Source organism: Canis aureus, chromosome 16, assembly GCF_053574225.1.
Source record: "Canis aureus isolate CA01 chromosome 16, VMU_Caureus_v.1.0, whole genome shotgun sequence".
Lineage (NCBI taxonomy): Eukaryota > Metazoa > Chordata > Mammalia > Carnivora > Canidae > Canis > Canis aureus.
In genome coordinates, this window is record NC_135626.1 from 25,709,198 (window position 1) to 25,736,417 (window position 27,220).

The window sequence follows — 27,220 nt, forward strand, 5'->3', positions numbered from 1 at the left end:
TAAATATATTATAAATTATGATATTTATATAAATAAAAATATAATAAAATATGTATATATATTTTTAGAGACACTTACTCGGCACAGAGTTGCTATGGAATTAATTCTCAGTATGGAAAGTATCCTAGTGTCTGAGACCAGATGCGGTACTCCCCTGGTTTGCCAAACATCATTAAGTCATTAGTGTAGGGGACTTGTGAAGCACTGATTAAAAGCTCAGAGAGGCCTTTGTACATTTTTATATTAATCCCAAGAGCTTTACAGTATTCTCTCTTATTTTCTAATGAGTAGTCTAAGAAGATATGTTATTTCATTTAAAAAATCTTGAAAGATAAACGAAGACAGAAGATGATTATGGCCACGGATAAGAGATCAAACTATTCAGCCAACAAGCTGTAGTAAATAAATACTGAGCCAATATACTGTTACACTGAGAGCTACTGGCTAGAAATGATGTGGTTTGAATTTGGGCCCTATGTTGCCAGAGGATGTGAGAGAAACAGTGAACATTGTCACTTTCCCCCAGATAACCAGAGAACAAGTGTGCCTTACAAATATGGGGAGACAACTCTGAGGGACTCTTACAGCAAGTGATGGCCCTTGATGGCAAGTCTTGGCTGATGCCTTCTACCTTTATCAGAAGCATGGGTCCCATGCTGTGTGTCTGTGCAGTGGATCAAAGAGCAGCAGTCCAACCTCACAGATAGCTTTCTTGTCATAGGTTTTGTTGTTTAGGCATAGAATAAAATTATCCTAGCCAGGCAGCACTTGAATTGAGGGGGAAGGAAGATGACTATGTAGAGGCCAAGGATAGAATATAAGCTGCATGGTGCCTTATCTGCAGTCATTGAATTCCTAGCAGTTGGAACAGTCCCATTGCAGAAAATGGCAATTTGTTATAAAATTTTAATTAATTAATTGGCATGACTGGTGAGGGACAAGAGATGATTAGATCTGGGCCTGAATCCATGCTTCTATGGTAAGGCCCAGAACCCTGCAGGCCTACTGGTGGTGGTCAAAGGAAGGATTCTAAGCAGCTCAGCATGAAGTATGGAATTGCCAGGAGGTAATGCAGACCTCACCTCAGAGCTGAGAAGCTACTCATTGTTACAGGTTATGTTCTCTTTGAACCTCTGCTCCACAATTTATGGATCAATACACCCAGAAACAATCTCTTGTATACTAATACAAGATACCCAAAAGGTTAATGCTTCAGATCATTTCTTTATGATCTGAAGTAATTTTTTTCTCTTTGGAAAAAAAATCTGCAAATCAGTGTTTCTTTTTGAGTAGTCTTATGATGACAAAGCTGGGAGTTACAGCTGGTCTGAGATACTAGTTCCTCGCGCCATGTTGTTTGCTCAGAGAGATGGGACCCATTGTGGGAGTAGACTACAAATCCATTGGCTTGTGAGGATATCTTGAGAGATGAATGAAACATAAAATTTGATAAAAGTTTTGGGGTATAATTGAGAGAATGAAGGAAAAGAAAACAGAGATATGAAGAGTGAAATATGAAGTAGAAGATTATTAAGAAGGAAAGGACAGGTGCTCAGTTAATTTGCTTCCCTTATAACCCTTAAGAATGAACCCTTGCTCGCACCCCCAATTGTAGGCAGTTATTGATCTGATTTCTTTCTTTATGTCTTTGTCTTTTCTGGATATTTCATATAAACGGAGTCATACAATACGCAGGCTTATGAGTCTGGCTTATTCTCATGTCTGCGAGGTTCATCCATGTTGTTCAATGTAGCAGTCAGTACTTTGTTCCCTTAACTTTTAAAAAATTTAAATGTTATGAAGTTTTAAATTTTAATTCCAATATAGTTAACATACTAATATAGTTATATTAGTTTCAGGTGTATAATACAGTGATTAAACAATTCTGTACTCAGTGTTCTATCATGATCCTTTAACTTTTTAAGATATTCTTGTGGCTGTGGACGCCATCCATTTCAGCCTTATTGGCCTTTATTGGGGCTTGAACCTGTGGGCTGTGTACTGAACACCAACATATACTGGTGTTATTCTAGAGGGAAAGGAGATTGTTTTTGTTTTAATGAACTTACCTTTCCCATGTGTTCATCTAACTGTGACTTGTTGAAGGAAATGTTTCCTTAATAGAAGAGCCTTCTGGGACTCCTGGATAGCTCAGCAGTTGCACATTTACCTTCAGCTCAGGATGTGATCCTGGTCCCGGGATTGAGTCCCACATCAGGCTCCCTGCGAGGAGCCTGCTTCTCCTTCTGCCTGTGTCTCTGCCTCTCTCTCTGTGTCTCTCATGAATAAATAAATAAAAATCTTAAAAAAAAAAAAATAGAAGAGCCTTCTTTTGAGGTCCTCCTACTCTCCAAGTGTTGAATGTTCTTTAAAAATTTTGCTATTATAATTTTCCATTAAGAAATTTCCTTCACTTTAATTTTTTTTTAATTTATAGTATACTTTAAGTATACTTAATTTAAGTATATTTTACTTGTTTGCACATTTACACATTTTATGTATCAGTGGCCAAGCTGTCCATGATAGGAAAATTTATTGGCAAGAGCCTCATAAAAACAAAGGTTTAAACCTGGTCTTAACCAGACCAAACTTTTTTTTTAAGTTTTTTGGTTTTTTTTTTGTTTTTTGTTTTTTTTTTAGCCCAACATGGGGCTTGAACCCACGACTCCGAGATCAAGAGTCACATGTTCTACCAACTGAGCCAGCCAGGTGTTCCTAGACAAATATGTTTTAAATATGTTGTTCCATATTAGTAAGAAATTTCTCCTTATCTCTATAGCTCAAAATAAATGTTATTTTAATTTAAATCTTTCATTTAAATATATTATTTTAATTTATATGATGCTTCAAGCTAAGTATTGTACATCAGACTTATAAAAATATCATAAACAGGGATCCCTGGGTGGCGCAGCAGTTTAGTGCCTGCCGTTGGCCCAGGGCGTGATCCTGGAGACGTGGGATCGAATCCCACGTCGGGCTCCCGGTGCATGGAGCCTGCTTCTCCCTCTGCCTGTGTCTCTGCCTCTCTCGCTCTCTCTGTGTGACTATCATAAATAAATAAAAATTTTAAAAATATATCATGAATATATGTTTGTTATTTTTCTTTTTAAATTTTTTTTTAAAGATTTTATTTATTTATTCATGAGAGACAGAGAGAGAGAGAGGCAGAGACATAGGCAGAGGGGGAGGCAGGCTCCATACAGGAAACCTGATGTGGGACTCGATCCCGGGTCTCCAGGATCACACCCTGGGCTGTAGGCGGCGCTAAACCGGTGCGCCACTGGGGCTGCCCTGTTTGTTATTTTTCAACATGAGGTTTGCTAAGATTAATAATAATTGCAAAGTAATTCACCCCTGAGAAGTCACAGGTAAGGTTATATGTAAAAATTAATTCTAAATGGGATCATAAATCTAAAGTAACAGCTAAAACTATAAACCTTAAGAAGAAAAAAAAATAGCATATCTTTTTATTCTTAATTAGCAGAGACTTTTAGATGGGATTCAAAATCTTGAACCAGAAAAACTAATTGATACATTGGACTAAGTAAAATTGTAAATATTTGCCCTTGGAAGATGATTAAGAAAATTAAAAGGGTTGATTTTTATTAAATCATGAATGCTTTGATGAAGCATCCAACCCTTGATTTCAGCACAGATCATGATCTCAGGGTTGTGAGATCCAGCCCCTGTCAGCCTCCAAGCTCAGTGAGGGTCTGCTTGGGGATTCTCTCTCCCCCTCTCACCAAACCCCCCACCACACACACACTCTCTCTCAAATAATAAGTACATAAATCTTTTTTTAAAAATGAAAAGGCAAGCCACAGACTGGAAGACAGTCTTTGTAGAATATACACATTTGGTCTTCTTATTCAGATTCCATAGTTCACCTACTTACTAAAGTTTATTTGTAACCCCAAATCAATACTCGTTTCCTGTGCTTTCTTGGCAGGCAGGGAGGGGTAAAGTTGTAAAATTTTCAGTTCTCTGGACATGGCTTTCCAGCTAACTTCAAACAGTACAATGCTGCTCTGCCTTCTTGTTTGAGTTCTCATGCTATGGATAGATGTCCTTTTTTATTATCTATTTAGTGGCACATTTTTTGCATTTTTATGCTTTTGCTGGTGATTTTGCTGTTTAAAACAACACCCAAGCATAGTGCTGAAGTGCTGTCTAGTGTTCCTCTGAGCAAAAAGCTGCAGTATGCCTGATGGAAAAAAATAGGCATGTTACCTAAACTTAGTTCAGGTATGAGTTATAGTTCTGTTTGCCATGAGTACAATGTTAATGAAATAACAATATGGTACATATTGAGAAAAGAAGAGGAATTCATTGACCAGTACATGAGACTGCTCTGGGAAATGCTAGAGTCCCATCTATAGTGCATGGTAAAGCTAGGGGAAGATAGAAAAGAAGCCAGACTTTGTGGTGGACAGTATTGTTAAAAAGTCATTTACCCCTGGGGTATTAGAAGTAAAATTGTATAAAAATTAATTCTAACTGGTATCATAAATCTAAAGGAAGAGCTAAAACTAAAAAGAACTTTATAGTCATGTTACCCAGTGGCAGGAAGATCTTCTATCCATTTTGACCAGTACTGGCTGGCTTGCATATTTCAGAAGTTAGTACAACATAAAAATGCTAAATCTATAATCAAGGCAGGTCCTGCAGATTGGAAGGTTGCAGAAGAATTTTAAAAATAGCTGCTAAGTATTATTAGGAGAAAGGTTAGAGGAGCAGGTTTTTGATGCTTTCTTTTTATTAAAATGTAATTGACATTTAATAGCCTATTAATGTCAGGCATACATCATAATGGTTCAGTATTTTAATATAGTATGAAATGATCCCCACAATAAGTCTAGTTACCACCTGTCACCATACAAAGTTATTACAGTATTATTGCCTGTATTTTGCATCCCCTTATTTATTTTATAACTGGAAGTTTGTACCTCTTAATCCCTTTCACCTATTTTACGTGCCCCCTTCAACCCCTCTCGTAACCAACAGTTTGTTTACTGTATCTATGAGTCTGTTTCTCTTTTGTTTGTTTTGTTTTTTAGATTCCACATATAAGTGAAACCCTATGGTGTTTGTCTTTCTCTGTCTGAATTATTTCAGACAGCATAGTACCTTCTAGGTCCATCCATATTATCACAAATGGCATTCTTTTGTGTGTGTGTGTATATATATACATATAATACATATATATATGATATATATATGACACATATATGACTATACAATATACATATATATGACTAGATATTATTATAAGTATTAATATATATATATATACTTTATCCATTCATTTATTTATGGACACTTAGATTGCTTTCATATCATAGGGATGCATATATCTCTTCAAATTGGTGTTTTCCCTTTCTTTGGATAAATACCCAGAAGTAGTATTGGTAGATTATATAGTAATTATATTTTAACTTCTTCAGGAACCTCCATACTGTTTCCCACTGCATTCCCACCAGTAGTGCACAAGGGTTCCCTTTTGTCCATATCCTTACCAACACTTGTTATTTTTTGTCTTTTTAATAATTGCTTATCTGACAGGTGATATCATGTGGTTTTGATTTGCATTTCCCTGATAATTAGTGATGTTGAGCACCTTCTTTATTTGCCTCTTGGCCATTCTGTGCTTTTGAGACTAATTTTCAATGCTGATGAAATAATGGCAAATGAACAATATAATGTGAATGGCATTTTATTTAATGAAAATATTGTGATAAGAAGTTCACAGGATCCTTGCTGTGTTTTTCTCATAGGAAATTCCGTATTCACTTATTCAGTGTTCAGATGACTTTTTAGAACATAAGCCCTACAAGCAATAAGAATTTACTCTAATAAAGGAATCATGTACAAAATATGTCAAGAACTCTTTTAACTCAATAACAAGAAGCACAATTCAAAGAATGGGCAAACAGACTTTACCAAAGAAGATAAAAAAGTAACAAATATATGAAAAGATACTCTGACATTAGACATTAGGGAACTGATACTGTGCACCACAAGAATGGCTACAATTAAAAGACTAATACATGATCCTAAGTGTTGATGAGGATATAGAGAAACCACAGAACCCTTATACATTATTGTTGGAAATGTAAAATTATATAGCCGCTTTATATTTGGTAGATTCTTTTTTCTTTTTTTCTTTTTTTATTCATGAGAGACACAGAGAGACAGAGGCAGAGACAGAGGCAGAGGGAGAAGCAGGCTCCATGCAGGGAACCTAATGCTGGACTCGATCCCGGGTCTCCAGGATCATGCCCTGGACTGAAGGCGGCGCTACACCGCTGAGCCACGCGGGCTGCCCCTATTTGGTAGATTCTAAAAACACATCTACCATATGATTCCACCATTCCACCCATAAGTATTTACCCAAGAGAAATGAAAACATATGTTTATTCAAAGACTTGTACTCAAATGGCCATTGCAGCTTCATTCATCATAACCAAAACCCTGAAATAAACCAAATGTTCATCAGTTTGTGAAGAGACAAAAAATACTGTGCTCTATCCCTTCTTGGCAATAAAAGGGACTACTGATTGATACATACAACAACATGGAAGAATTGCAAAAGCATTAGGTTAGGTTAAAAAAGACATAAAACACATGATGCATGATTCCATTTATGTGAAATTCTAGAAAAGGTTAAACTGTAGAGATAGAATGCAGATCAGTGATTGCCAGCCAGGAGTTGCAGGACAGAGATTGATTCTAAAGGAGCATGTACAGACTTTTGGGAGTGTTGGAAATACTCCATATCTTGACTGTGGTGATAGATTATATATTATATACCCTTAAAAAAGAACCCTCATCATACTCAACACTTAAAATGGGTAAGTTTAATTGAAGGTAAATTAATGCCCCTCTCAAGCTAATTAAAACAACAACAATAACAAAACTTATCAGAAATTGTAAGGCCCAGCGTAATAAAACTGTGCCTACTTTTTTCAATTAAAACAAAAATTTTATTGTACTTGAATTTATAGGTTTGTAGCACAACAAACGCTACTAGTCTGGTGGAGTTATCTCCATATAAACCAGTAATAATTAAAATTTTTCTTTCTTTGAATAGCCTATGGGCTAATGGTTTAAATACTTACTCATATTCTAGTATGTTCTACTCTTCCATGACCATGCTGTGACCTCTGAAAACAAAAGTTAGAGATCGGAAGTAACTAACTGACAATTACAGTGGTTGATACACTCCAGTTTAAATAGAAGTGTCCTCGGTTAAAATATGGTTCATTCATCGGTCAAACTGTCCTTATTTCCTTTAATTGAATTAAAATGGACAAATGAGAGATGTGTGCAAGACAGAAAAAAAATCCTTTCACAAATCACTGTTATCCTCCCTTTGAGTGTAAAACGAATCAATTAAAAGCATGTCAAAGCATCTTTCACTCTTGAACAACTTTAAAGCAGAAAACATTTTACAAAAATAAAAATTTGAGTTAAGAAATGGAGAGAAACGGGTTGCTTTTTAGAGTTAAACGTAGTTTTGTCTCTGAGAACTGTGGATTATATTACTTTATATGCTCGTATTTGGTTACAGTTATAACTGTGCTCAAAAGCCTTCATTTTTCATTTTATCTTCAAGTTGGAAATACTTCATAAGAAGAAAATAGTAAAAAAAAAAAAAAAGAGATAGTCGATTCACAACTGTATATACACAGTTGGGTTCCATCTGTACATTTACTACATAGTTTTCCCAGCAGAGAGGTGTGGGAGTAAGATGCAGGGTGAAGTGTAATTTTTATTTTCCACCTAAGAGGCAGCTACTTTATTTTTTTTTAATTTTTAAAAAGATTTTATTTATTTATTCATGAGAGACACAGGCAGAGAGAGAAGCAGGCTCCATGCAGGGAGCCTGAAGTGGGACTTGATCCGGGGACTCCAGGATCATACCCTGGGCCGAAGGCAGGTGCCAAACTGCTGAGCCACCCAGGGATCCCCAGAGGCAGCTACTTTAAAAGCATAGTGTCCCTCCTCTTTCTATTCCATTAAGTTATTATTTATTTGTACTACATCTTATGTGTGTATTCATATACATTCTGTAATTTTTTAACCTGTGCATTTGGATTAATTTTATTGAAATTAGTTATCTGTCCCTGTATTTTACCTCTATTTTTGACTAGTCTACCCGTGCAAATCTATATTGCTTAACTCAAAGCCTGTGTTCTGTTTGGGATTCATATCTTTTCATATGTAAATATGTTTTTTCCTGCTCTCTGAATTTGATTATAGATAGGCTCATAATTTGTTATTTATTCATTTGAATTTTTTAAATTTTTCATGTTTTTAATTTTAATGGGTCAAAATTCTAAACATACAAAAGAATACATAGTGAAAAACCTTTCTTCTATCCCTGTGCCGAGCTGCCCAATTCCTCCCTTTGGAGACCAACAATACTGTCAGTTTTTTTATCCTTCCAGAAATGTTGTATGCGATATATATTTGGGTGAAAGAGAAGAAAACACTGAAGCAAACTTTATTGTCAGTTTCTACATGTTGATTTTTATAAAATCATCTTGGCAACATCAACCAAATCTAAGCTTTTAAGAATTATCAGTGACATCAAGATAGACTCTTGAATAGGAGATTATTAAGAACTTAAAATACTCAGAATATCAGGCTTTTAGAGTTTCCTGTCTCTGGACTTTATGTCTGGACTTTATGTGTGTTCTAGGCTAGAATGCTGGTATGTCTATGAAACTCCTCTCTTATCATTTATCTTTTAGTATAGACCATGCCAGTGAAAGACAGCATGGGAATGAATATTGAGTAGCCTGATCAGCAGCACATCTAGTCATGGGGACTTTCCCTTACATTTATAGTCTGTACTTAAAAAAACTTCCTTCTGAAATACCCAGGGCTAAGAATACTAATTTTCCTCCCTTCCATAATAATAAATAAAAACTTAGAAACACATGAGAGGAAACTAAAATCCAAAAGAATATTGGCAAACACATTCATTTATTGATGGTTATTTATTGATGGTTTTGCTCATTGGCAGTATAAAGTGTGTGTCACTTGTCATTAGCAGTAACAGTTTCAGCACGTTATGTTCTCTTTTTATTTACTCTGGTGGCAACATGTTTCTGAACAGGGCCACTGGCTGTGGGTCAAGAGGTCAGTCTTTGAGGTTAAGAGTGGATGGGGTCATTTGCTATTAACCTAAGATTAGCAGCTAAGTTTTTTTTTTCTTTTTTTCCTTTTAGTAGATTTCCTCCTATTTGTGTAACATGCCAAATTAATCTCTCCCAATTTTAAAAGAATCTCTCCTTTCTGATCAAATTCTATTTATTAAAGTTTTCATAAAGGTGTTTATACTATCCAGATCTCTTTCTAGCCCCTTTTCCTAGTTCATAAAGCAATGTGAACTTTTTCTAAGATTTAAAAAATTGCATATCCTTTAACATCCATTTGCAAACATACAGATGCTGCTATTTTTTACAGTTTTCAACTTTTAAGGTTTTTTCCCCCACATATTTACATACCAAACTAATCAACACACAGCAGAATTTTAGGATTTCAGGGATACGTTCTCCCGAGACAGCCTTTTTCCTTTCTCTTCTTGCTATTAAACAATGTCCAACTATTAAACTAGTCAGTTTTGTTGTTGTTTTCCATTTTAGGGATCTATTTAATTGAAACCTTCTTGTTCTCTCTGCTGACTTCAGCAAAAAGAATTACCTGTTATAATGTAGTTTCATCAATTGTCATGTAACAAGTGTTCTCTTGGAGTTTCCTCATGAGAATTTCCACACAATTCCTGGTTTATATTCTGGTATAAACCACAAGCCTGCTCTGGTTGCTCAGTCACTGTTAGGTCTCTTATACCAGTTGTTTCTCTGATGTTGGCTCATTTGATTACTAGAAGGTAATTTTACTTGGCCTTTAAAAAACTTTATTGCTACTAGTGATTTGCTTTCTTTCTCTCTATAACCTTAATCATAGGTCTTAGCCTTTGAATAAACATATACTGAGCACTCTGTGGGTGGAAGGCACAACAAGCAGGGGAAATTCATTAATGCAGATTTCTCAGAGTGCAGTGTTGAGCTTAGAAGGTAAAAAAGGGAGGAAGTAACGTATATCCATAACAGTTTCAAATATATCAAACTCATGGTAAGAGGTTAAAATCAACTGGATTTCTAATAATATTCTACAATAAGGAACAGCAGACTTCATAGAGTATGCTCTTTGCTGTTAATTTCCTTTACATACTTGGTGTTGAGGAAGGTAGAGAATGTTTAAGGAAAAGCTTTCTCTCTAGAAAACAATACCCAGGCTGAGGAGCAATCCAGGTAGAGAATATAGCATAAGTAAAGGTATAGAGACAAGAAAAGCCATCATATATTCAAAGGGCTCATAAAAGTTGACATTGCCATAATATAAACTGCTAGGCAGAGAGTTATAGGAGATGAATCCAGAGCAGTGTGTGTGTTAGTTAATAAGTTTGAATTCTATCTTGTAAAGAATGGAGAAGGGTTTCAAGTAGAAGAAGAGTGGTATAATCAGGCTTACATTTTATTTTACTTTTTATCTTTACTTAACTTTTAAGATTTTATTGTTTATTAATGATTTTAAAATTTTTAATTGAAGTATATTTTTAAAAAATTTTTTTAAAGATTTTATTCATTTATTCATGAGAGACACAGAGAGAAAGAGGAGGGACAACGGCAGAGGGAGAAGCAGGCTCTAGGCGGGGAGCCTGACATGGGGCTCAATCCTGGATCTCCAGGATCATGCCCTGGGCTGAAGGCAGGCGCCAAACCACTGACCCAGCCAGGCTGCCCTAATTGAAGTATATTTGACATATAATATATGTGCTTCAGGTGTACAACATAGTGATTTAGCACTTATATTTGTTACAAAACCCTCCGATTGATAGCTATAGAGAAAGAAGATTTGAAAAAAGATTAAGACTGGAGTCAGGGAGACCGCCTATAATATTGACCTGACCTAGGGCAGCAGTAAACGAAAGGAAAGGAGAGTGGAAAGGAGTAGAAAGTTGAGAAGTGTTTCGGAGTAAAAATTGTCATACATGGTGATTGGATATCAGGCATGAGGAAGGGGGAAGAGGTTAATATGAATCTCAGATTTTTGTCTACACTAATTGAATGGAAGGGAAGATATAAGAAAAGCAAATTAATGGGGAACTCACTCACTTTTAGGAATATTGAAAGTGATGTACTTGTAAGAACCAAGGTAGACTACCTGGCTCTGAGTAAAAATTTAGTAGTTGTCAGTATAGGTGAAAGAGAAAAATGTATGGAATGAGAAAAATAGTGGATCAGGAGCAGACCCTGAAAATCAGCAAGATATTAGAGGTCTGTAAAGAATGATTTGTTCAGAAGGAGCTGTCAGAGAATAAAGACTAGAACCCAAAAATGCATTACCACCAGAAGTCATGGGGGGTGGCAGGGATGGATTTCAACCAGCAGTGTCATTATCTGGGATAGTACAGTGGTCCTCGATGATAAGGATAACAATATACATTGAATTTAGCAATTAACAAGTCATTAGGGGCATTAGCAAGGATAGTTTGAGTATAGCAGTCAAGAATGAGAGCCATACTACCACAAATTATGGAGTGAATTGGAAGGAGTAGGGAGTGAGAAAATAGGACATGGGATGTCACTTTCAAGAGAGGGTTTTTTTTTTTTAAGATTTTATTTATTTATTCTTGAGAGAGAGAGAGAGAGTCAGAGTCAGAGACAGAGACACAGGCAGACGGAGAAGCAGGCTCCATGCTGGGAGCCCGATGTGGGACTCGATCCCGGGTCTCCAGCATCATGCCCCGGGCCAAAGGCAGGCGCTAAACCACTGAGCCACCCAGACTGCCCTAAGAGAGATTTTTGTTTGTTTGTTTGTTTGTTTTTAATTTTCAAAAACTTGAGTTTATTTATGGTCTGAGGGAAGGATGAAGAATTTAGGGATGAATTAGAAATGGAAGAGAGATCAGATATCTGACAGAGTAAGATCCTGAGCAACCAGGAGGAGGTTGGGTTGGAGATCTTGAAAAGAAGAAAGGAGAGCTCAGATTTATGTAATAGGAAGAACTAGTTCTAGGTGGGTCAGGATATATTTACGTATAAAGACAGTTGAGGGATTCATTTGATTGGCCTCCAGCTCATATTACCTCCATTCACCTGCCTTCTGTGAATTTAAGAGTGATTCTTCTCATCTCTGCTTAATTTTTACTTTTTATAGAGGTATACATACATGGTCCAGTAACAAAAAAATTTTAATATCATAGCCATAGAAAAAGAAAATATAGATTACCCATTTATATATTCCCAGAGTTAACATTTTGGCATAACCTTTCACCTCTCTCTTCTGTATATATGAGTGTATTTTTAAAGTGACCATGTAGTCTTCTGTAATTTATTTAACCAGTCTCTTGTTAATAAATACTTTATTTGTTCCTTTGCTTTTGTTTGTTTTGCTATTGTTAGCTTTGTTTTTTGCTTTTATAAACAATGAATTCCTTGTACATTTCAGTACATTTATGTTATTATTTTCTCAGGATAAATTTTCCAGCAGTAGAATGGCTGATCCGTTGAGTGTGTGTTCTATTAGAGCTTTTGATATATGTTACCCAAATCACTTTTCAAATGGATTGTCAGGTTTGCACTGCCATATAAATGTAAAAGGATGATTTTTCTTTACTCTCTCTCTTAACTCTGTTTGCTAATTCAATATGCAAAAGTGGCAGTTTTTGCTCTAAATTTGCAGTTCTTTGATGTTAAATACTTTGTTTTTATAATTTAAGAGGATATGTTTTGAGTTTCTTTCTTTCTTTTTAGAGAGGGATGGTAGGGCAGAAGATGAGGGAGAGAGAGAATCTTAAGCAGGCTTCATGCTAGGCTTGGAGCCTGATGTGGGGCTCAATCTCAGGACCCTGAGAGCATGACCTGAGCCAAAAACAAGAATTGGATGCTTAACTGACTGAACTACCCAGGCACCACGAATTTGAGTGTTTTTTATTCATTACTTGAATAATTAAAAGAGTATAAGAAACTAATTATAATTATAAATTACAAGAAATTTTCAGCATGGCTTGTGTATGGAAATATCTGTGAAATAGCAATAATAAGGTTCTTTTAGCTTAGAAGAAAATTAAAAGGTTAATGACTTCAAGACTACCAAAAAGTTGGGGGGACTCTTTCAGTAAAGATGGTGTTATAAGTCTATGCCTTAATGATAAACTATTAGAAAAATAAAAGAAGGAAAAAAACAGAAAAGAAAATTTAGAAGACACGACAAAGCTCAAAAAAATAAGACAAACATCTCAGTGGACCAAAGTTGAAACAGAAATATTAGGGGCCAAGAGGTGGAGAGTATTGGTGTTAGTGTCTGAAAGATGGTTCAGGTGTGTGGGATTTAGGCTTCTGCAGAGTGTTCCATTTGGGACCAAATAGTGTCTAATGAAAGCTACTGAGGACTGCTGCCAAGAGCTGTGGCTTATTTGAAACTGAATGTCCAGGAAGAGAAAACAAAGACAGCCTTAGGAACTGACTCCTTTTCTGATTTCAATTTTTTTTATTACTGAGGGATCCAATCCCTAGTTGCTTAAAATAAGATCAAATTCTGAACTGGAGTTTTACAGATTCCATAGAGGCAACTATTAAACTAGAAGATAGGGAGTAGTATGGTATACTCATAGAGAAAGTGAAAAAAATTCACTGTAACTCAGACCTAATAGGAGTCTACAGATCAAATGTCAGAATTCATAAAATAAAATAATGCATTAATACCAATAAAGACAGACAATAAAGTCAGCAGATAGGAGATGAATTCATTCAGATGAAAGGAAAATAATAGAACAATCTGAAAAAACCCTCTATATTTCAGGTTCTCAAAAAAGATAAAGGAATAGCTTTATAAAACATGAAATTATAAAACAAAGCCAGCAGAAATAAGAACAAGTGAATATGGAAAAAAATCACTTCAAAATATTAACAATAAAATAATAAAGACATTGACATTTTAAACTCAGTAATAATTTCAGACTGTATTTTTAGATAGTAGTTCTCAGAAAGCAGCACAGAGATTTAAAAATATGAAAGAGTAGTTAAAAAACAAGGAGTTTAGAAATGTCAATATATATTTAATAAGAGTTCCAAAATAATAAGAATGACCAAGAAGTGATGTTCACATGATAACTAAGAATTTATAGATTGGAGAGATTTAGTCCTCAGATTCAAAGTATAACTTGAGTGTGTCTGGGTGGTTCAGTCAGTGATGTATCTGCATTCAGCTCAGGTCATTATCCCAGGGTTATGTTCCCTGTTGAGTGGGGGGGGGTCTACTTCACCCTCCCTTCTGCTCATGGGCTTACTCTCTGTCTCTCAAATAAATAAATAAAAACCCTTTTTAAAAAAGGAAAAAAAGAAACTATAATTTGAGTGTGGAGCAGCATATATGTAAATAAATTCATATCTGTATACTTTATAGTAAAATTAAAGACCATTGATTTTTAAAAAGCTAACAGAGAGAAAAGACATATTACCTGCTTACATATGAAAACTACATAGATTATAGACTTCTATTGGATGGCATAGATGCCAGGAAATAATGGAGTAATATACCAAAGTGCTAAGCAAAAGTAATTCTTGAATTACAGTTCTATACCCAGCTAAAGTTATCATCCATTACTTTCATACTGTCTCACTCTTGCTGAAAAGAAAATACTTTAAAGATGTACTTCACCATAAACAAAGTGAATGCAGAGGGAGGGAGTGACATTGCACTATAGAGAATCAGGTTGGTAATTAACTTTGAATGTTATAATAGTACTTTTCATGTGATCATATATTGGTATGAAACTAAAATCCCAGACAATAATGACAAGGAAGTTGTGGCGTTGTTCATTGGCAATTAAAGCATATTTAGGACAAATACTGTATTATTGAGTGACTTGAGGAAATTAATTGTTGTGTACAGTATGATAAAAATTAAGGGTAAACCATTAACAAAAATACAGTCTATAGCCTTCAAACATGACTAGAGACAAAATGATTATAGAAAACTGCAATAGAAATGAATATGTGAATAAATTAAATAAAAGTGCAGTAGAAGGCACAGAACATACAAAATAAGGTGGTAGAAATAAACCTCAAAATATCAATAATGGATATAAAAGATATATTGCATTTAAAAAATCTAATTATATTTTGCTTACAAAACAGTGTATCTGGAGATTGTGCCGTTAGCTTGTACCAATGGTGTGAAATTTCCAGTCAGGATCTGCCCTAAGCAACAAATGGCTTCATTTTCTTTTCTTCATTATTCCAAATACATTTACATCAGAGAAAGAAAATATTGCCTTGTAATTTCACAGATTTTGTCATTAGTTAATCAGAGTTCATAGAAGCTTCAAAGATCCCATCAGTTAATTCCTCTAGCACTTGAAATTTTCATTGTGCTAAAGCTGATTGAAATTCTGAGCTGCCTTTAAAGCAATTCCAGACCTCAAGCTTCTGAGGATTTTAAAAAGATACACTAAGTATGTGACGCTTAAATTCACAGGCTAAATTTCCTTTTGGATTGTTTTTCAAAGACTAAAAATGCCTATGTCAGGAAATATTTTCTCTTTCCATCTCCCAGCTTCCCTGTTTGTCAACTGTTCTATTCTGACCTCTAAGATGGGGTTCACATTTTAATTACAGTTTCGTATGGTAGTCTCCATCTGCCATAGCCAGCCAGCCTGCAGGCTTGACGGCAGAGAAGGAGAAAACCTAATATAGGACTTCTTTTTGATATGCTGTCTTGCTACTTTCCTTTTACAGTTAGACTCTCTAAATAATCTTTTTTTTTTTTGACTCTCTAAATAATCTGTTGTGATGACTAAATGACCTGGTAAATTATCAAATATTAGAAATCCTCAGTGTCTGTAGGTGTATCACATTAAGTATCAACAATCAAGTTCTTTTTAATTACATTTCTTCATTCTCCACATATGCCATTGGTCCTTACGGCCAGAAAGACTTAATACAATTTATAAAAATTGTAAAAATGTTCTGCTTATTCTCTTATTCTCATTTAACTGCAGACAAAATATTCGTTGTTTCGGATAAATTGTCCTTAATGGAATACTCTCCCCTCCCATCCCTTTGGCTTCCCCTCTTCCAGTTGTTCTCTCCCTAGGAATATTTCTAAACTTTCTAGTTCACTGTGACTGCAGTTATCCACAGATTAAACATGGATTTATCCTGGTTGGTAACGAATGTAAGAAGTGTTCTGATTGGATCTTCAGGAATGATTATTGGTAGGCTATAATAATGATCAAAAAGCCCAGACTGATTTTTCTTCTTGTCCTATTAAGATATGAAAATTTAGTTTTTAAAAATTTATGGACCTTTACATCAGAAACATATATACAAAGTTTTAAAATTAAAAATACTACTTCTTTTTACCACTCATATAACTATATAGGCGGTTGCCCCTGCAGATCTATCTAGAGAACTTTTGGGGTTCGTACGTGTACAAGGGAAAACTCATTTGTCGCTGCTGATAAATTCTTGCTCTGACCTGAGCTGAAATCACTGAAGTCTGCATTACTGAAGAGAAGCTATTCCGTAACACAGTGAATCTCAGAATTTATTTTTTCAACTGATACTTCCAACTCTGGATTCTGTGACATTTGCCCAAAGGGAAACACCGGTCCCTTGGATTACACTGTGCATCCATTGTCTGAACTGTCACAGCAATAGCGCGTAAAGCTGTTTGCATAGCGTGCTAACTCTATCAGGGTCAGTTCCAGTCTGTGGCCGCTAAAAATGAAAACCATGCCCCAACCGGGACAAGAGCAGGGTCAACAGCTGGCAAAGGATATGGCAATCATTTATATAAATATGCTTTCTCAAGCCCACAAAAACAAAAAACCCCAACCCAACAGCTGGGAAGGGTTGGAAGTAGCCCCAAGGCTGGTTAGCCCCCTTCCAGATGGGGAGGTTAGACTGGGGCTAGCCAGACTGCTCCACATAGACTTCCGATTCGCATTAGAAATGAAAAGAGGAGAGGAAAGGGAAAAGGAAGAAAGGCTACAAGCATGACTGCTCTGTTTTTCACCTAACTTAATCAAATAAGGGAAGACTTTCCGAGACGGAAGGCTTGCATTTATCGGTATTCATTTTTTCTGTTTATCATAGTGTCTAATACACTTCTTAACTGCTTAAACAGAAAGCATATATGCTCTAAAGTCGAGTTTATATATAATGTCATGGTTATTTGTAGACAGATTGAAGAACCGATCTCAGATTTATATCCTGTTTACATCTTCCAAACACTTATGTAGAACATTCAATTCTAGAGAAGATAATAATTGTGGTGTTGGCTCACTCCCAGAACTTTATCCAAGGGATAGGGTTCATTTTTGTAATTTGATTTACTTTATAATACATCGTTATTGCACATCTAATATATCCAACAGGATAACGAATACCATTTTCCCGAGTTCATCTTAAGGTTGCATACCATGAGACAAAGTATTATTTTTATAACCTGTTGTTGCTACAAGAGGCAAAGGTGGAGAGTATATGACTTTCAAACTCTTCCAGAGTGACATGGTGGAATAAAAGACACCACGATGATGATGAAAAATTTGTTCTCATTATCTAGAAATGGGCAGCCTCCTCCCTAATAATGGAAAGTTCTGCTGAAGCCAAATTGAATGGCAAGCAGCACTTTCCTCCTCTCCAGGCTTCTATTTGCTTAAGGGAAAGCTTACATAATGAATACATTTTTTAGGTGTAGGATGAGCTCATGCTATTGGAATCCATAAAGAGACATAAATTAGGGTCTTTTGCCAAAATGGAGATGTTGTCTTAGAGAATGCTTATCTGACACAGAAGTTAAATAATGCATTTTCCTTCTCGTGATGATCTGCCTGAAACAAACATTTTAGCTTTACTCATGGTATATCACAACTAGAAGGAATTTTAGTGATTATCTGAGATACTTCCTCTCTTCTTACCACCAGAGGAGTGGAGATCACAAAGGTAGAGTGTGCAGCTGGAGGATGCTGTGGACCACTGGTCAGGTATGCAAACACACAGATCCTGCACTGAGGAAGAATAGTACTAGGCCACACTGGTTAAAGACCTAGTGCTATCTGCTGATCCCAGATGTACCCAGATTTACTGTGCAACCCCACTTGCTTCCCACTGTGGTCTCTGCCTAGAATATCAAAGCAAATGTTTCCAAAGCATCAACATTTGAATAAATAGTCTGATGGCTTCTAGATTATGTTTTAAGTCAGGTATTTCCATGGATAAGAAATAAGGTCAGTGTGTTAGGAATGTGATAGAGGTCTATCCTTGCTATGTACATAATATTAGATTTTAAGCATTTGGAGGGCAAGAAAACTAGGTCTTATTCATGTTTGTATCCACTAAGCCTTGCACATGAGTGTCTAATCAATGTTTGTTGATGTGAAATTTAAATAAGGTACAAGAAATGCTGATTTTGAAATCATTCGCATTTAAATGATACCTACTGGCCGCTTTATGCTAAATTGGGGAGGGGGCTGCTTTTCATTACCTTAATCTACATATCAGTTGGTTTATGTTTTGTAGGAGAGTAAGGGTATGGTGAGGGTGTTTCTGGCAAGTTGTCACTGCTAGTCCTACTATTTGCTGTGCTGGTACATGGCCCTTTTTCAGAAGTTTCTGTGCACTTACTTCTGATTAATCCGCTTAATTTGAATACGTTGTTCAATTCAGCTCAAACATTTTCTTAGCATTTATCTACAAACATGAAATATAAAAACAAGACAGAAGTTCAGAGGTGTGTGCTCAGAATTTAAGAACTAGTGGTTTAATTTCCTGACTCTGAGAATCTAAATGTTTCCTTAGATTGATGCAGATTAGTTTAACATAATTGGAAGTTGGAAAGGTGCATGTTTCTAAAGCTTTTAAGATAATGATACTTAGAAATCACTGATTTTTCCCTGATGACTGATGTCTTTAATATATGTTTACAAGCTCCAAAGACTTTGAATATATTTTTTATCATACCATACTTTGATTACTAGTAATACATAACTGAAACACTTTATCTATTTTATAATTCTTTTTTTTTTTAATTTTTTAAGGCTTTATTTATTCATGACAGACAGACAGAGGGAGAGGGAGAGAAGCAGGCTCCATGCAGGGAGCCTATCTCAGGTCTCCAGGATCACACCCCAGGCTGAAGGTGGTGCCAAACCGCTGGGCCACCGGGGCTGCCCTCTATTTTATAATTCTTAGTGACTAAAGAAGTATTTGGTTGAGGCTTCCTGAATTTAGTTAAAGCAGCTCTGTATCTTATTTTTATTTTCTTAAGACTTTCCCAATCCTAATATGTTATAGTTCTTGCTGGGATATACAGAAAGGTATTTTTTCTTTCCATTTCCTCCTCCTCTTCGAGCTACTTGTATACTGTGTACAACCATATAAGACATGTTTATATCTGTTCTTTTGTACAGAATGTGTATGACACCAGCCAGCCTTACTCTTTCCTCTCCATTCTGCCTTCCCTATCAACTATTAGAAAAACAGAGGGGGAGCCCAGTATGTGGTGTTATATTAATGACATCTTGACATTCTTCTGCCTGCAACTTTCCTTTCTTCATTTAAAGGCAAATAGTACCTATCATAATCAAATTTAGGATGTGGTTGACACTATTGTTTAGGTATGCATGTGATGCAATGTGGTTATCTAATCATATCTATTCTAATTTGTGGCCTGACTCTGCCAAAGGTTTGGGTCTAGGATAAAAACTATGATGAGTAAGTCAAAAGAAAAACGGTCAGAGGGACAGATGTTGATTTTTAAACAGTGAACACAAAGGGTAAGGAATTACTGATACTATACATCCTTCCTCAGACAACATGGACAGGTTAATTTCAGTGGGATCTCTATGATCTTTCTAAGTGTATTCATGCCAGTAATGTTGTCGTAAAGCATTAGATCCTATCTCTATACATTTTCAAAAAGCCCTGTAAAGCTAGTTGCTTAAAAGTACCTGAAAACGTCTTTCTAGACTTCCACCTTACTTCAGGGCCCTAGGGTCATAACCTCTTAACCTTACAGGTTATAGGTCTCTTGCTTTTTGATCTCTCTTAGTTCCTTAGTTCTTGCCTACTTCCTCCACAACATTCAAGCCTTGTTATATAAGGAAATTGGAAACACCAATTTTGGATGAGATAAGAGTTACCCTCTCTTCCAGAATAATGCAGAAGGATGATTTTAAATAGAAACATGCTTGGGGAAAGTTTAACAAAACTCGCTGCAGCATCCCATCTAAGCCAGTTTGAAATAGAAGCCCTATGTTTCGTAGACTCCCTGTCAAAAATGAAAAACAAAAAACCTTAGAATTTACTGTTGACTTAGAGATAAAATGTTTTAGACCACCACAGCTTGCTTGAGGTACCAGAGGGAGTCAGGATGGTTTGAATGAGTGAGAATTCAATTAATAAACTTAATTGGTGGGCACCCCGGGTGGCTCAGTGGTTTAGCGCCGCCTTTAGCCCAGGGAGACCAAGGATCGAGTCCCACGTCAGGCTTCCTCCATGGGGCCTGCTTCTGTGTCTCTGCCCCCCTCTCTCTCTCCTCTTTGTGTATTCTCATGAATAAATAAATAAAATCTTTAAAAAAAAATAAACTTAATTGGTTTGCTTATCATTCTTGCCCTCCTGGCCAGCATTCTACACCCCTATGGGCTCCTACTGTTTATAAAGCATTGTCATCTTGATCATTTTATATCCTTATCAACTTAGTGAGAGATTATCTTCATTTCACAGTAAAGGAACCTGAGGTTCCGAAAAGCTCCTCAATTTGTCCGAGGCCAGATAGAAGATAAATGACACAGCTAGTGTTGAAGGTTAGCCTTTTGCATCCTGATCTTTGCAAACCAACCATTCCTCTTGGAGGGGCTTTAGAAGCAGAGCAAATTTCTTTTGATTCTCAACTAGGGTGGTGGTATGATAGTTTCAGTTTGGCTGACTGGCCCTCATTATGTTAGTATATTTTTAGTTTTATCTTGCTTCTGTTCCAGCCATATTTGGGTTTTGTTTCTTTGACACCATAGGGCCAGGTGTAGGTAGACTGAATTTATTGTGCTCCCTGTGAAGAAACTTCTCTGAGCTAATACTCAAGTGCTGAAATTTCAAATAGAATTGAAACAGGCTCTGTTTTTATGGGATACTTCTATCCACCCCTGCCATGGTCCATGACTATCCTTATTAGGGAAGAAAACAAAACCACAGAAACCCATCACATAGGATTTTAAAGCCAAGGTAGATGCTCTGAGTCAATTTTAGTAGGACAGGTATTTATCCTTGACCCTTACTCAGGAAGTGCTGTTTCCTCATCCACCAGACAGAGCAAAGAGGGACAGATGGTAAAAAATTATAAGTCGTTATTCAGTTGTCTTTTAGTCCCATTAAAGTTATGATATCTTGCTTTTAAAAAATTAGGATAAAGTTTAACCTAAACCTAAAATCAAACGTGACAGCTATATTTCTTCTCAGATCCAGACTGACATTTGCAAATACCTACTAGTACCAAAATCAGAGGGAGGAGCCAATAACCTACCATACTTCCATCCTGTATTAATCACATACTTGTCTGACTCACAATAGCACTGAAGTATGCATATGTGTGTGTATTTGTTCTGAATTTATTTTTGTTTTATCTGACTTGCCAGCTAAATAAGAGGGCAGAGAATGTAATGTGGAAACCTTCCATTGCCACTGGAGAAAGGATCCAAGAGGAATTCCTCAAGCTGAGAACATGAGCTGTGAGCAACATGTTTAAATAGCTAAATATCCAAAGTTTGAGTCAAGCCCATTTATTATTGGGGGGACACTCTCTTCTGTGAGGCTTAACGGAGTCCTTTGACTTAGACTATAACAGATGTGGTGCAAGACTCGAGGTCCCGGAGACTTTGCCCAGGTTGTGGTTAATGATGAGAGAACAGTGTGGCTCCCTTCATGGAGTACATTCCATGTTTTGTCTGAAGAAGACGTGGACTTTTAAAGAAAGCTTATTCTCCCATGAAATGAGGGGAGAGTTGGGAAAAGGAAGCTAATGTTTTTGAGTATTTTTTATGTATCAGACACCATTCCAGGTATTTTCAGAAGTATCACATTTCATTCTACCAGCAGTCCTAGTAGGTAGTGATTTTTTATTCCATTTTACAGATGAGGAAACTGATGATGGATAGCTTACCCAGTGTAACACAGTTTATGAGATCGAAGTCAGGATTTGATCCCAGATCTGGCTCTAAAGCCCATGCTTTTCTCAGATGCCTTGAAGTATTACTCAAAGCATTAACTAGAGCTCTCAACAGAGTTTACTTTCCTTTTTGATTTTCTGCTCTAGGCTGTCTGGGCTAATTATTCCATTAGTTAGAGTCAGAATGCATTGGGCCCAAAATTTTGTTTGATGTTTGGACGAGCCAAGTGAATTTTTTATAAAGCAAAACTGAGAGTTAGTTATATGGCGCCATGATCGGCCTGCCATTATGACAAAAGTGTGAGAGATGAGCTAAGAGTGTGTCTGACTCAGTGCCAGCCCAGAAAAACAACTCAATAGCACATGCCCTGTTGCTCTTACATGGTCCAAGTATCTAAAAGGGATAAAAGTAGAAATAAACAGTGTGAATAACTTATATTATGTCAGTAGCTCTTCAGCAGTGAAGCTGACTCTTATGTATCTGTCCTGCTGAATTTTCTCTAAACAGGTTTATAGTTCTACTATCAGCATTGAGACTAAGCTGGTCTTCATCCTTTTTGGTGGATCAGGGCTCATATTAGATTATCTGGAGAAGTTGGCTAATGCCACCTCTCAAAAAAAATTTTTTTATACCTCCTCAGTCTAAAAGGGAAGAGTTTTTTGTATAATTTCGAAACCTACCTACGTTCCTTTTTTTTTTTTTTTTTTAAGATTTTATGTATTTATTTGACAGAGAGAACACAAGCAGGGGGAATAGCAGAGGGAGAAGGAGAAGCAGGCTGTCAGCTGAGCAGGGAGCCCAATGCAGGGCTCAATCCCATGACCCTGGAATTATGACTTGAGCCAAAGGTCAATGCTTAACTGGCTGAGCCACCCAGGCACCCCTCTTTATTTCTTTCCAGTGTAAGCACCTTAACCATGCCAACCTTTTGCCTCTGTTGGTTATAATCAGCAGGCATATGCTTTTGTCTGTTCCACCTTTTTTCCATTCCGTATTTGAAAAATAAACTTTTTCTCACCATACTTCTCATTTTTAAGAAAAATTTTAAGTCATTAATAATTATCCTTCATTCATACCATAGCTTAAGTGCATAATAACATTCTCTGTGTTTGAGATTGAGTTTGGTGCAGAGAAAGAATCTGAGGTTTTTAAAAAATTCTTTTTAGGGAGTAAAGATTAATGAAAAAAACTAAATGTAAATCCAGTCAGGAAGAACCTTCTGTGCAGGTTCCAGAGTGCATCGTCCCTTCTCTCTCCCTTAGCAGTTCTTCATTCCCATTTTTATTTTATTTTTGTCTTCCTGGCTCCTGGAGACAACAGGGGCACAGAAGAGACAGTTTCTGAAGAACTTAACAGTTTCCACATTGTCATCTGTGTAAAATCAGGAAAAGAATAATTAACAGATGTATCATAGAATAGTTAGGGAGAACAGTGATCAAAAGGGCTTGAAAAGATAGTTCAAAATTCATGGAAACTTCCAGCTACATATTTTGCCTGCTGTTTATCTTTGTCAACTTTTTTTTTCCCCCAGGTTGAGTGTGATTCTTTCTTCGCAGCTGGAACTTCCAGCTTTGTCCCTAGGACCAAGGGCTCAATCAGTATCACTCCGCAGAGCACATTTTCGGTATCCTGGCGTCCTCACCTTGTCAATCAGTGGAGTGATAGTCAGCACTGCCCTGTGGCCCAGAGCTAATTAAACGCGTAGCCATCAGAGCTCTAAAGTGATGGAGGGGAAAGGGCAGAGAATAGAACCAAGAGATCATTCAAAACGGGGTTCAAGCTGTGAGCAGTGCCCGGCCCCCTTCTTTCACAGCTGGGGTTTTGGCAGCATGTCCTTCGGGTTGTTCAGCCTGGTGACCCTGGCTGCCTGTGATTTACTAACTGTTTTACAAACATTTCCTCACTCTGGGAGGTTTGATATACTCTTCATCCTCCTCAGCTCACCAGAGTCACTCAGTGTCTGAGCCAAACCTGCCTTTGTTTACAACTTTTCCGGAAATTTTCACAGAGGGGGGGAAAAAACCTTCCCTCCTCTTCCAGTGTTTTATTTTTAAGTCAACACTTTCCCCAAGTTTATTTGTGCTCAACCAAATTCTCCTACAAGGTATTGCTCTATATTCAAATGGGAATTGCTGCATTTCTATAAATAGAATGAAGGTCATGTGAACGAGTTCAGAAAAATCTAGATATCACATTTTACTGGACCTTTACATTTAGTTCACTATTTTTTGAAAATAATATTCCATGTTTGGATTTGCCTTTTTTTCCCACATTCATATTAAGACTGACCATTATGTGAAACATTGAATTTGGGAAACATTGAGTGGAATCTTTCTAAACTAAAATACCCATGTTAAAAATAACAAAATTTCTTGTTGCTTCATCATTGTAACTTTCTTTAAAACAGAGTTTATAGTCCTTATATTAAATATATCTAGAATATAATTACCTTCGAAAACATAGTACCAGAATTTTTTTTTTAAATCTAACTCCCATTGTATTGTTCAGTCTTTACATTGGATACGTAGGGGGGAAAATGCCTTAGAACTTAATAAATATCATGAATAATGTGAAGAAACATTAAAGAATGATAGGATAAAGATTAAGAAGTCAAATTCTATGAGAAATCAAAAGCAAACTTCTGGTTCACACCAGGAGGAAATTAAGTAGCAAGTCTGACAAATACACAATGGATTTACCCTACCCGTTCATTTTCCTAGCCCCCTATTGAAGTAGAGGCAGGGTTATAAGATTCTTTTATTAAAAAGTGACTCTCTTTGGAACTTACCTGTCTGGGAAGTGCAAGAAATATTATTTTTCTTCTTTTCTACCTGTCAAAAAAAGGTTGAAACTGAAAGAAAAAAAAATTATATCCTAAGCTGGATACAGCCAGAGACCAGTTTCCTGATAAAATGTTTTGTTTTTGTTTTTTTTTGATAAAATGTATTTTAGGAAGGAAAAATTGTTTTATTTCAACAAATCCATCTGGACTTACTTGTGGGCCTCCCACGTTGTCAACTTCAATAACATTTATTTGTTGACCAACAGAAGACCACCAGAATAAGGTATTTGCATTTCTGCATATTTCTAAGTCTCCAGGAAAGATAGCTGTTAAGAGAAGTCATATGAAGGAAATGGCAAACAAACACCATAGGTGATCCTGTGTGACATTCAGGAACTACTGCAGACTTCCAGTGCCCAAGACCGTCTCCTCAGCCATAATGTCATTGACCTTGACATGCTCAGAACAAATTGGTCTTTGTGATTGCTACCACATGCTGTAATGCCTTCTAACCCTGCCGTTGGTCTAGAGTGAAGGGGGCAGGAGAAAGGGCTACTCATCAGAGAATATGCTTCTTGTATGTTCTGTAGACCCTTGTCCAGCATGCTTTTCCCAGTCTGGTTAGTCCTAAAATGGTAATTTAAAGTTCCCTAAGCTTTGTAGGACCTTTGGCACGTACCTGGTTTTACCTAAGTACTTTGTAGATGAACAGTCTTTGTATTTTAAGGGTTTGAACTGTTTTAGGAGCAGAGTTTAAGGCTGACACAATCAGAAAGACAGCTTTGATGCTCAGAAAGATAACTTTTGCCCCAAAGCACTTTACACTTTCTGTACCCATCAGACCAGTAGAATCTGTGCTTTTAAAGGAAAAACAGTATCTCTTTCCCACCTAAAGAGTCAACTGAAATGATCATATTCCTGAATTATACTTCTCTTTTACTTCTGTAAGTTTTTCATTTATCTGGGGAGCATAGGTTTTAGCCAGTAAAAGTTTGTCTAGGCTCTTCTGTTTGAAGCACTATAGTTATAGATATTTAGTAACTGTTGAATGAATGAATGAATGAATGAATGAGTGAATGCTGCACAACTACAGATGTATACAGTAAGTGATAATCTTGACAAAAGCCCGACTTCACACAATCCAATCATCACCTTTGAAATAGGACCTTAAATCTGTTGTGCCTTTGATTTTTAGCATAAAATTGACATATTCACTTTTGTGATGTTGCACACCTTGACATACACTGGAGTGAGACTACATGTCAGAATAGCTGACATGCTCAGGGCACTCTGGGGCATTCATCATTCATCGTGTCCCCAGTGTCCCCCATATTCTGAGTCAGAGCTGTGCAGATGATTCTTAAGTGCTGAGAATAAATTGATGTGTGACAATAAGTAAGGCTGTATTTCATCAAGACTTTTACACACCCACGTGTCTGTAAGTTATTCTAGTTCTTTTGTGGCACTGTGAATGACTATATTACCTGAAACTACTTTTTTTATATATTAGAAAATTGTGAGGAGGTTTCTCCCTGATGGATGTACTACTTTTTACTTTGATTCTATCTAGTTCTTGGGTTGTTGTTTTTTTTTTAATCTAGTTCTTTTTTTAACTTGAAGAACTCTATATAGATTCAAAAAAACTTTGTTTTGAAAGGACAGACGTATTAGGGGAACAATTGACATGTAAGCTTCCAAAGCTTATGTTTTTCAAGGGTCTCTTCATTTTAAGATATGTTATTAATATTTGTTTTTACCACCTTTTCCAAGTTTTCTGCACATAAACTTTTGCAGGGTGCCAAAAGTGGCAGAGGTGTTCTTTAATCTTCTGTCACATGCATATAAGAACAGGAGTTCAGATTTTCCTTCCCTGCTCTCATACTGCATCTCCTGCTCTCCAGCCTTGTTTTTCTCTCACCAATTTGAACGATAGACATTGTCTCCTTGTTAGTGTGTGTTATACATACATATCTACCTCATTCTTTTTCCTAGCTACATAGTAATAATAATGGATAGTATTGGGATCCCTGGGTGGCACAGTGGTTTAGCACCTGCCTTTGGCCCAGGGAGCGATCCTGGAGACCCAGGATCGAATCCCACGTCGGGCTCCCGGTGCATGGAGCCTGCTTCTCCCTCTGCCTGTGTCTCTGCCCCTCTCTCTCTCTCTCTCTCCCTCTCTGTGACTATCATAAATA

The 27,220-nt window shown here is 36.6% G+C and overlaps 1 protein-coding gene and 1 long non-coding RNA gene across 9 annotated transcripts in view; both read left to right on the plus strand.

Annotated features, from left to right (window-relative positions):
* The window catches only part of BCAS3 (BCAS3 microtubule associated cell migration factor), a 591,271-nt gene that overhangs the window by 403,609 nt on the left and 160,442 nt on the right, over window positions 1-27,220 (plus strand). The window lies entirely within an intron of this gene.
* LOC144285286 (uncharacterized) lies at window positions 21,712-26,295 on the plus strand. The gene is made up of 2 exons (XR_013353606.1): window positions 21,712-21,805; window positions 25,196-26,295. It is a non-coding gene; the product is annotated as an uncharacterized LOC144285286 (long non-coding RNA).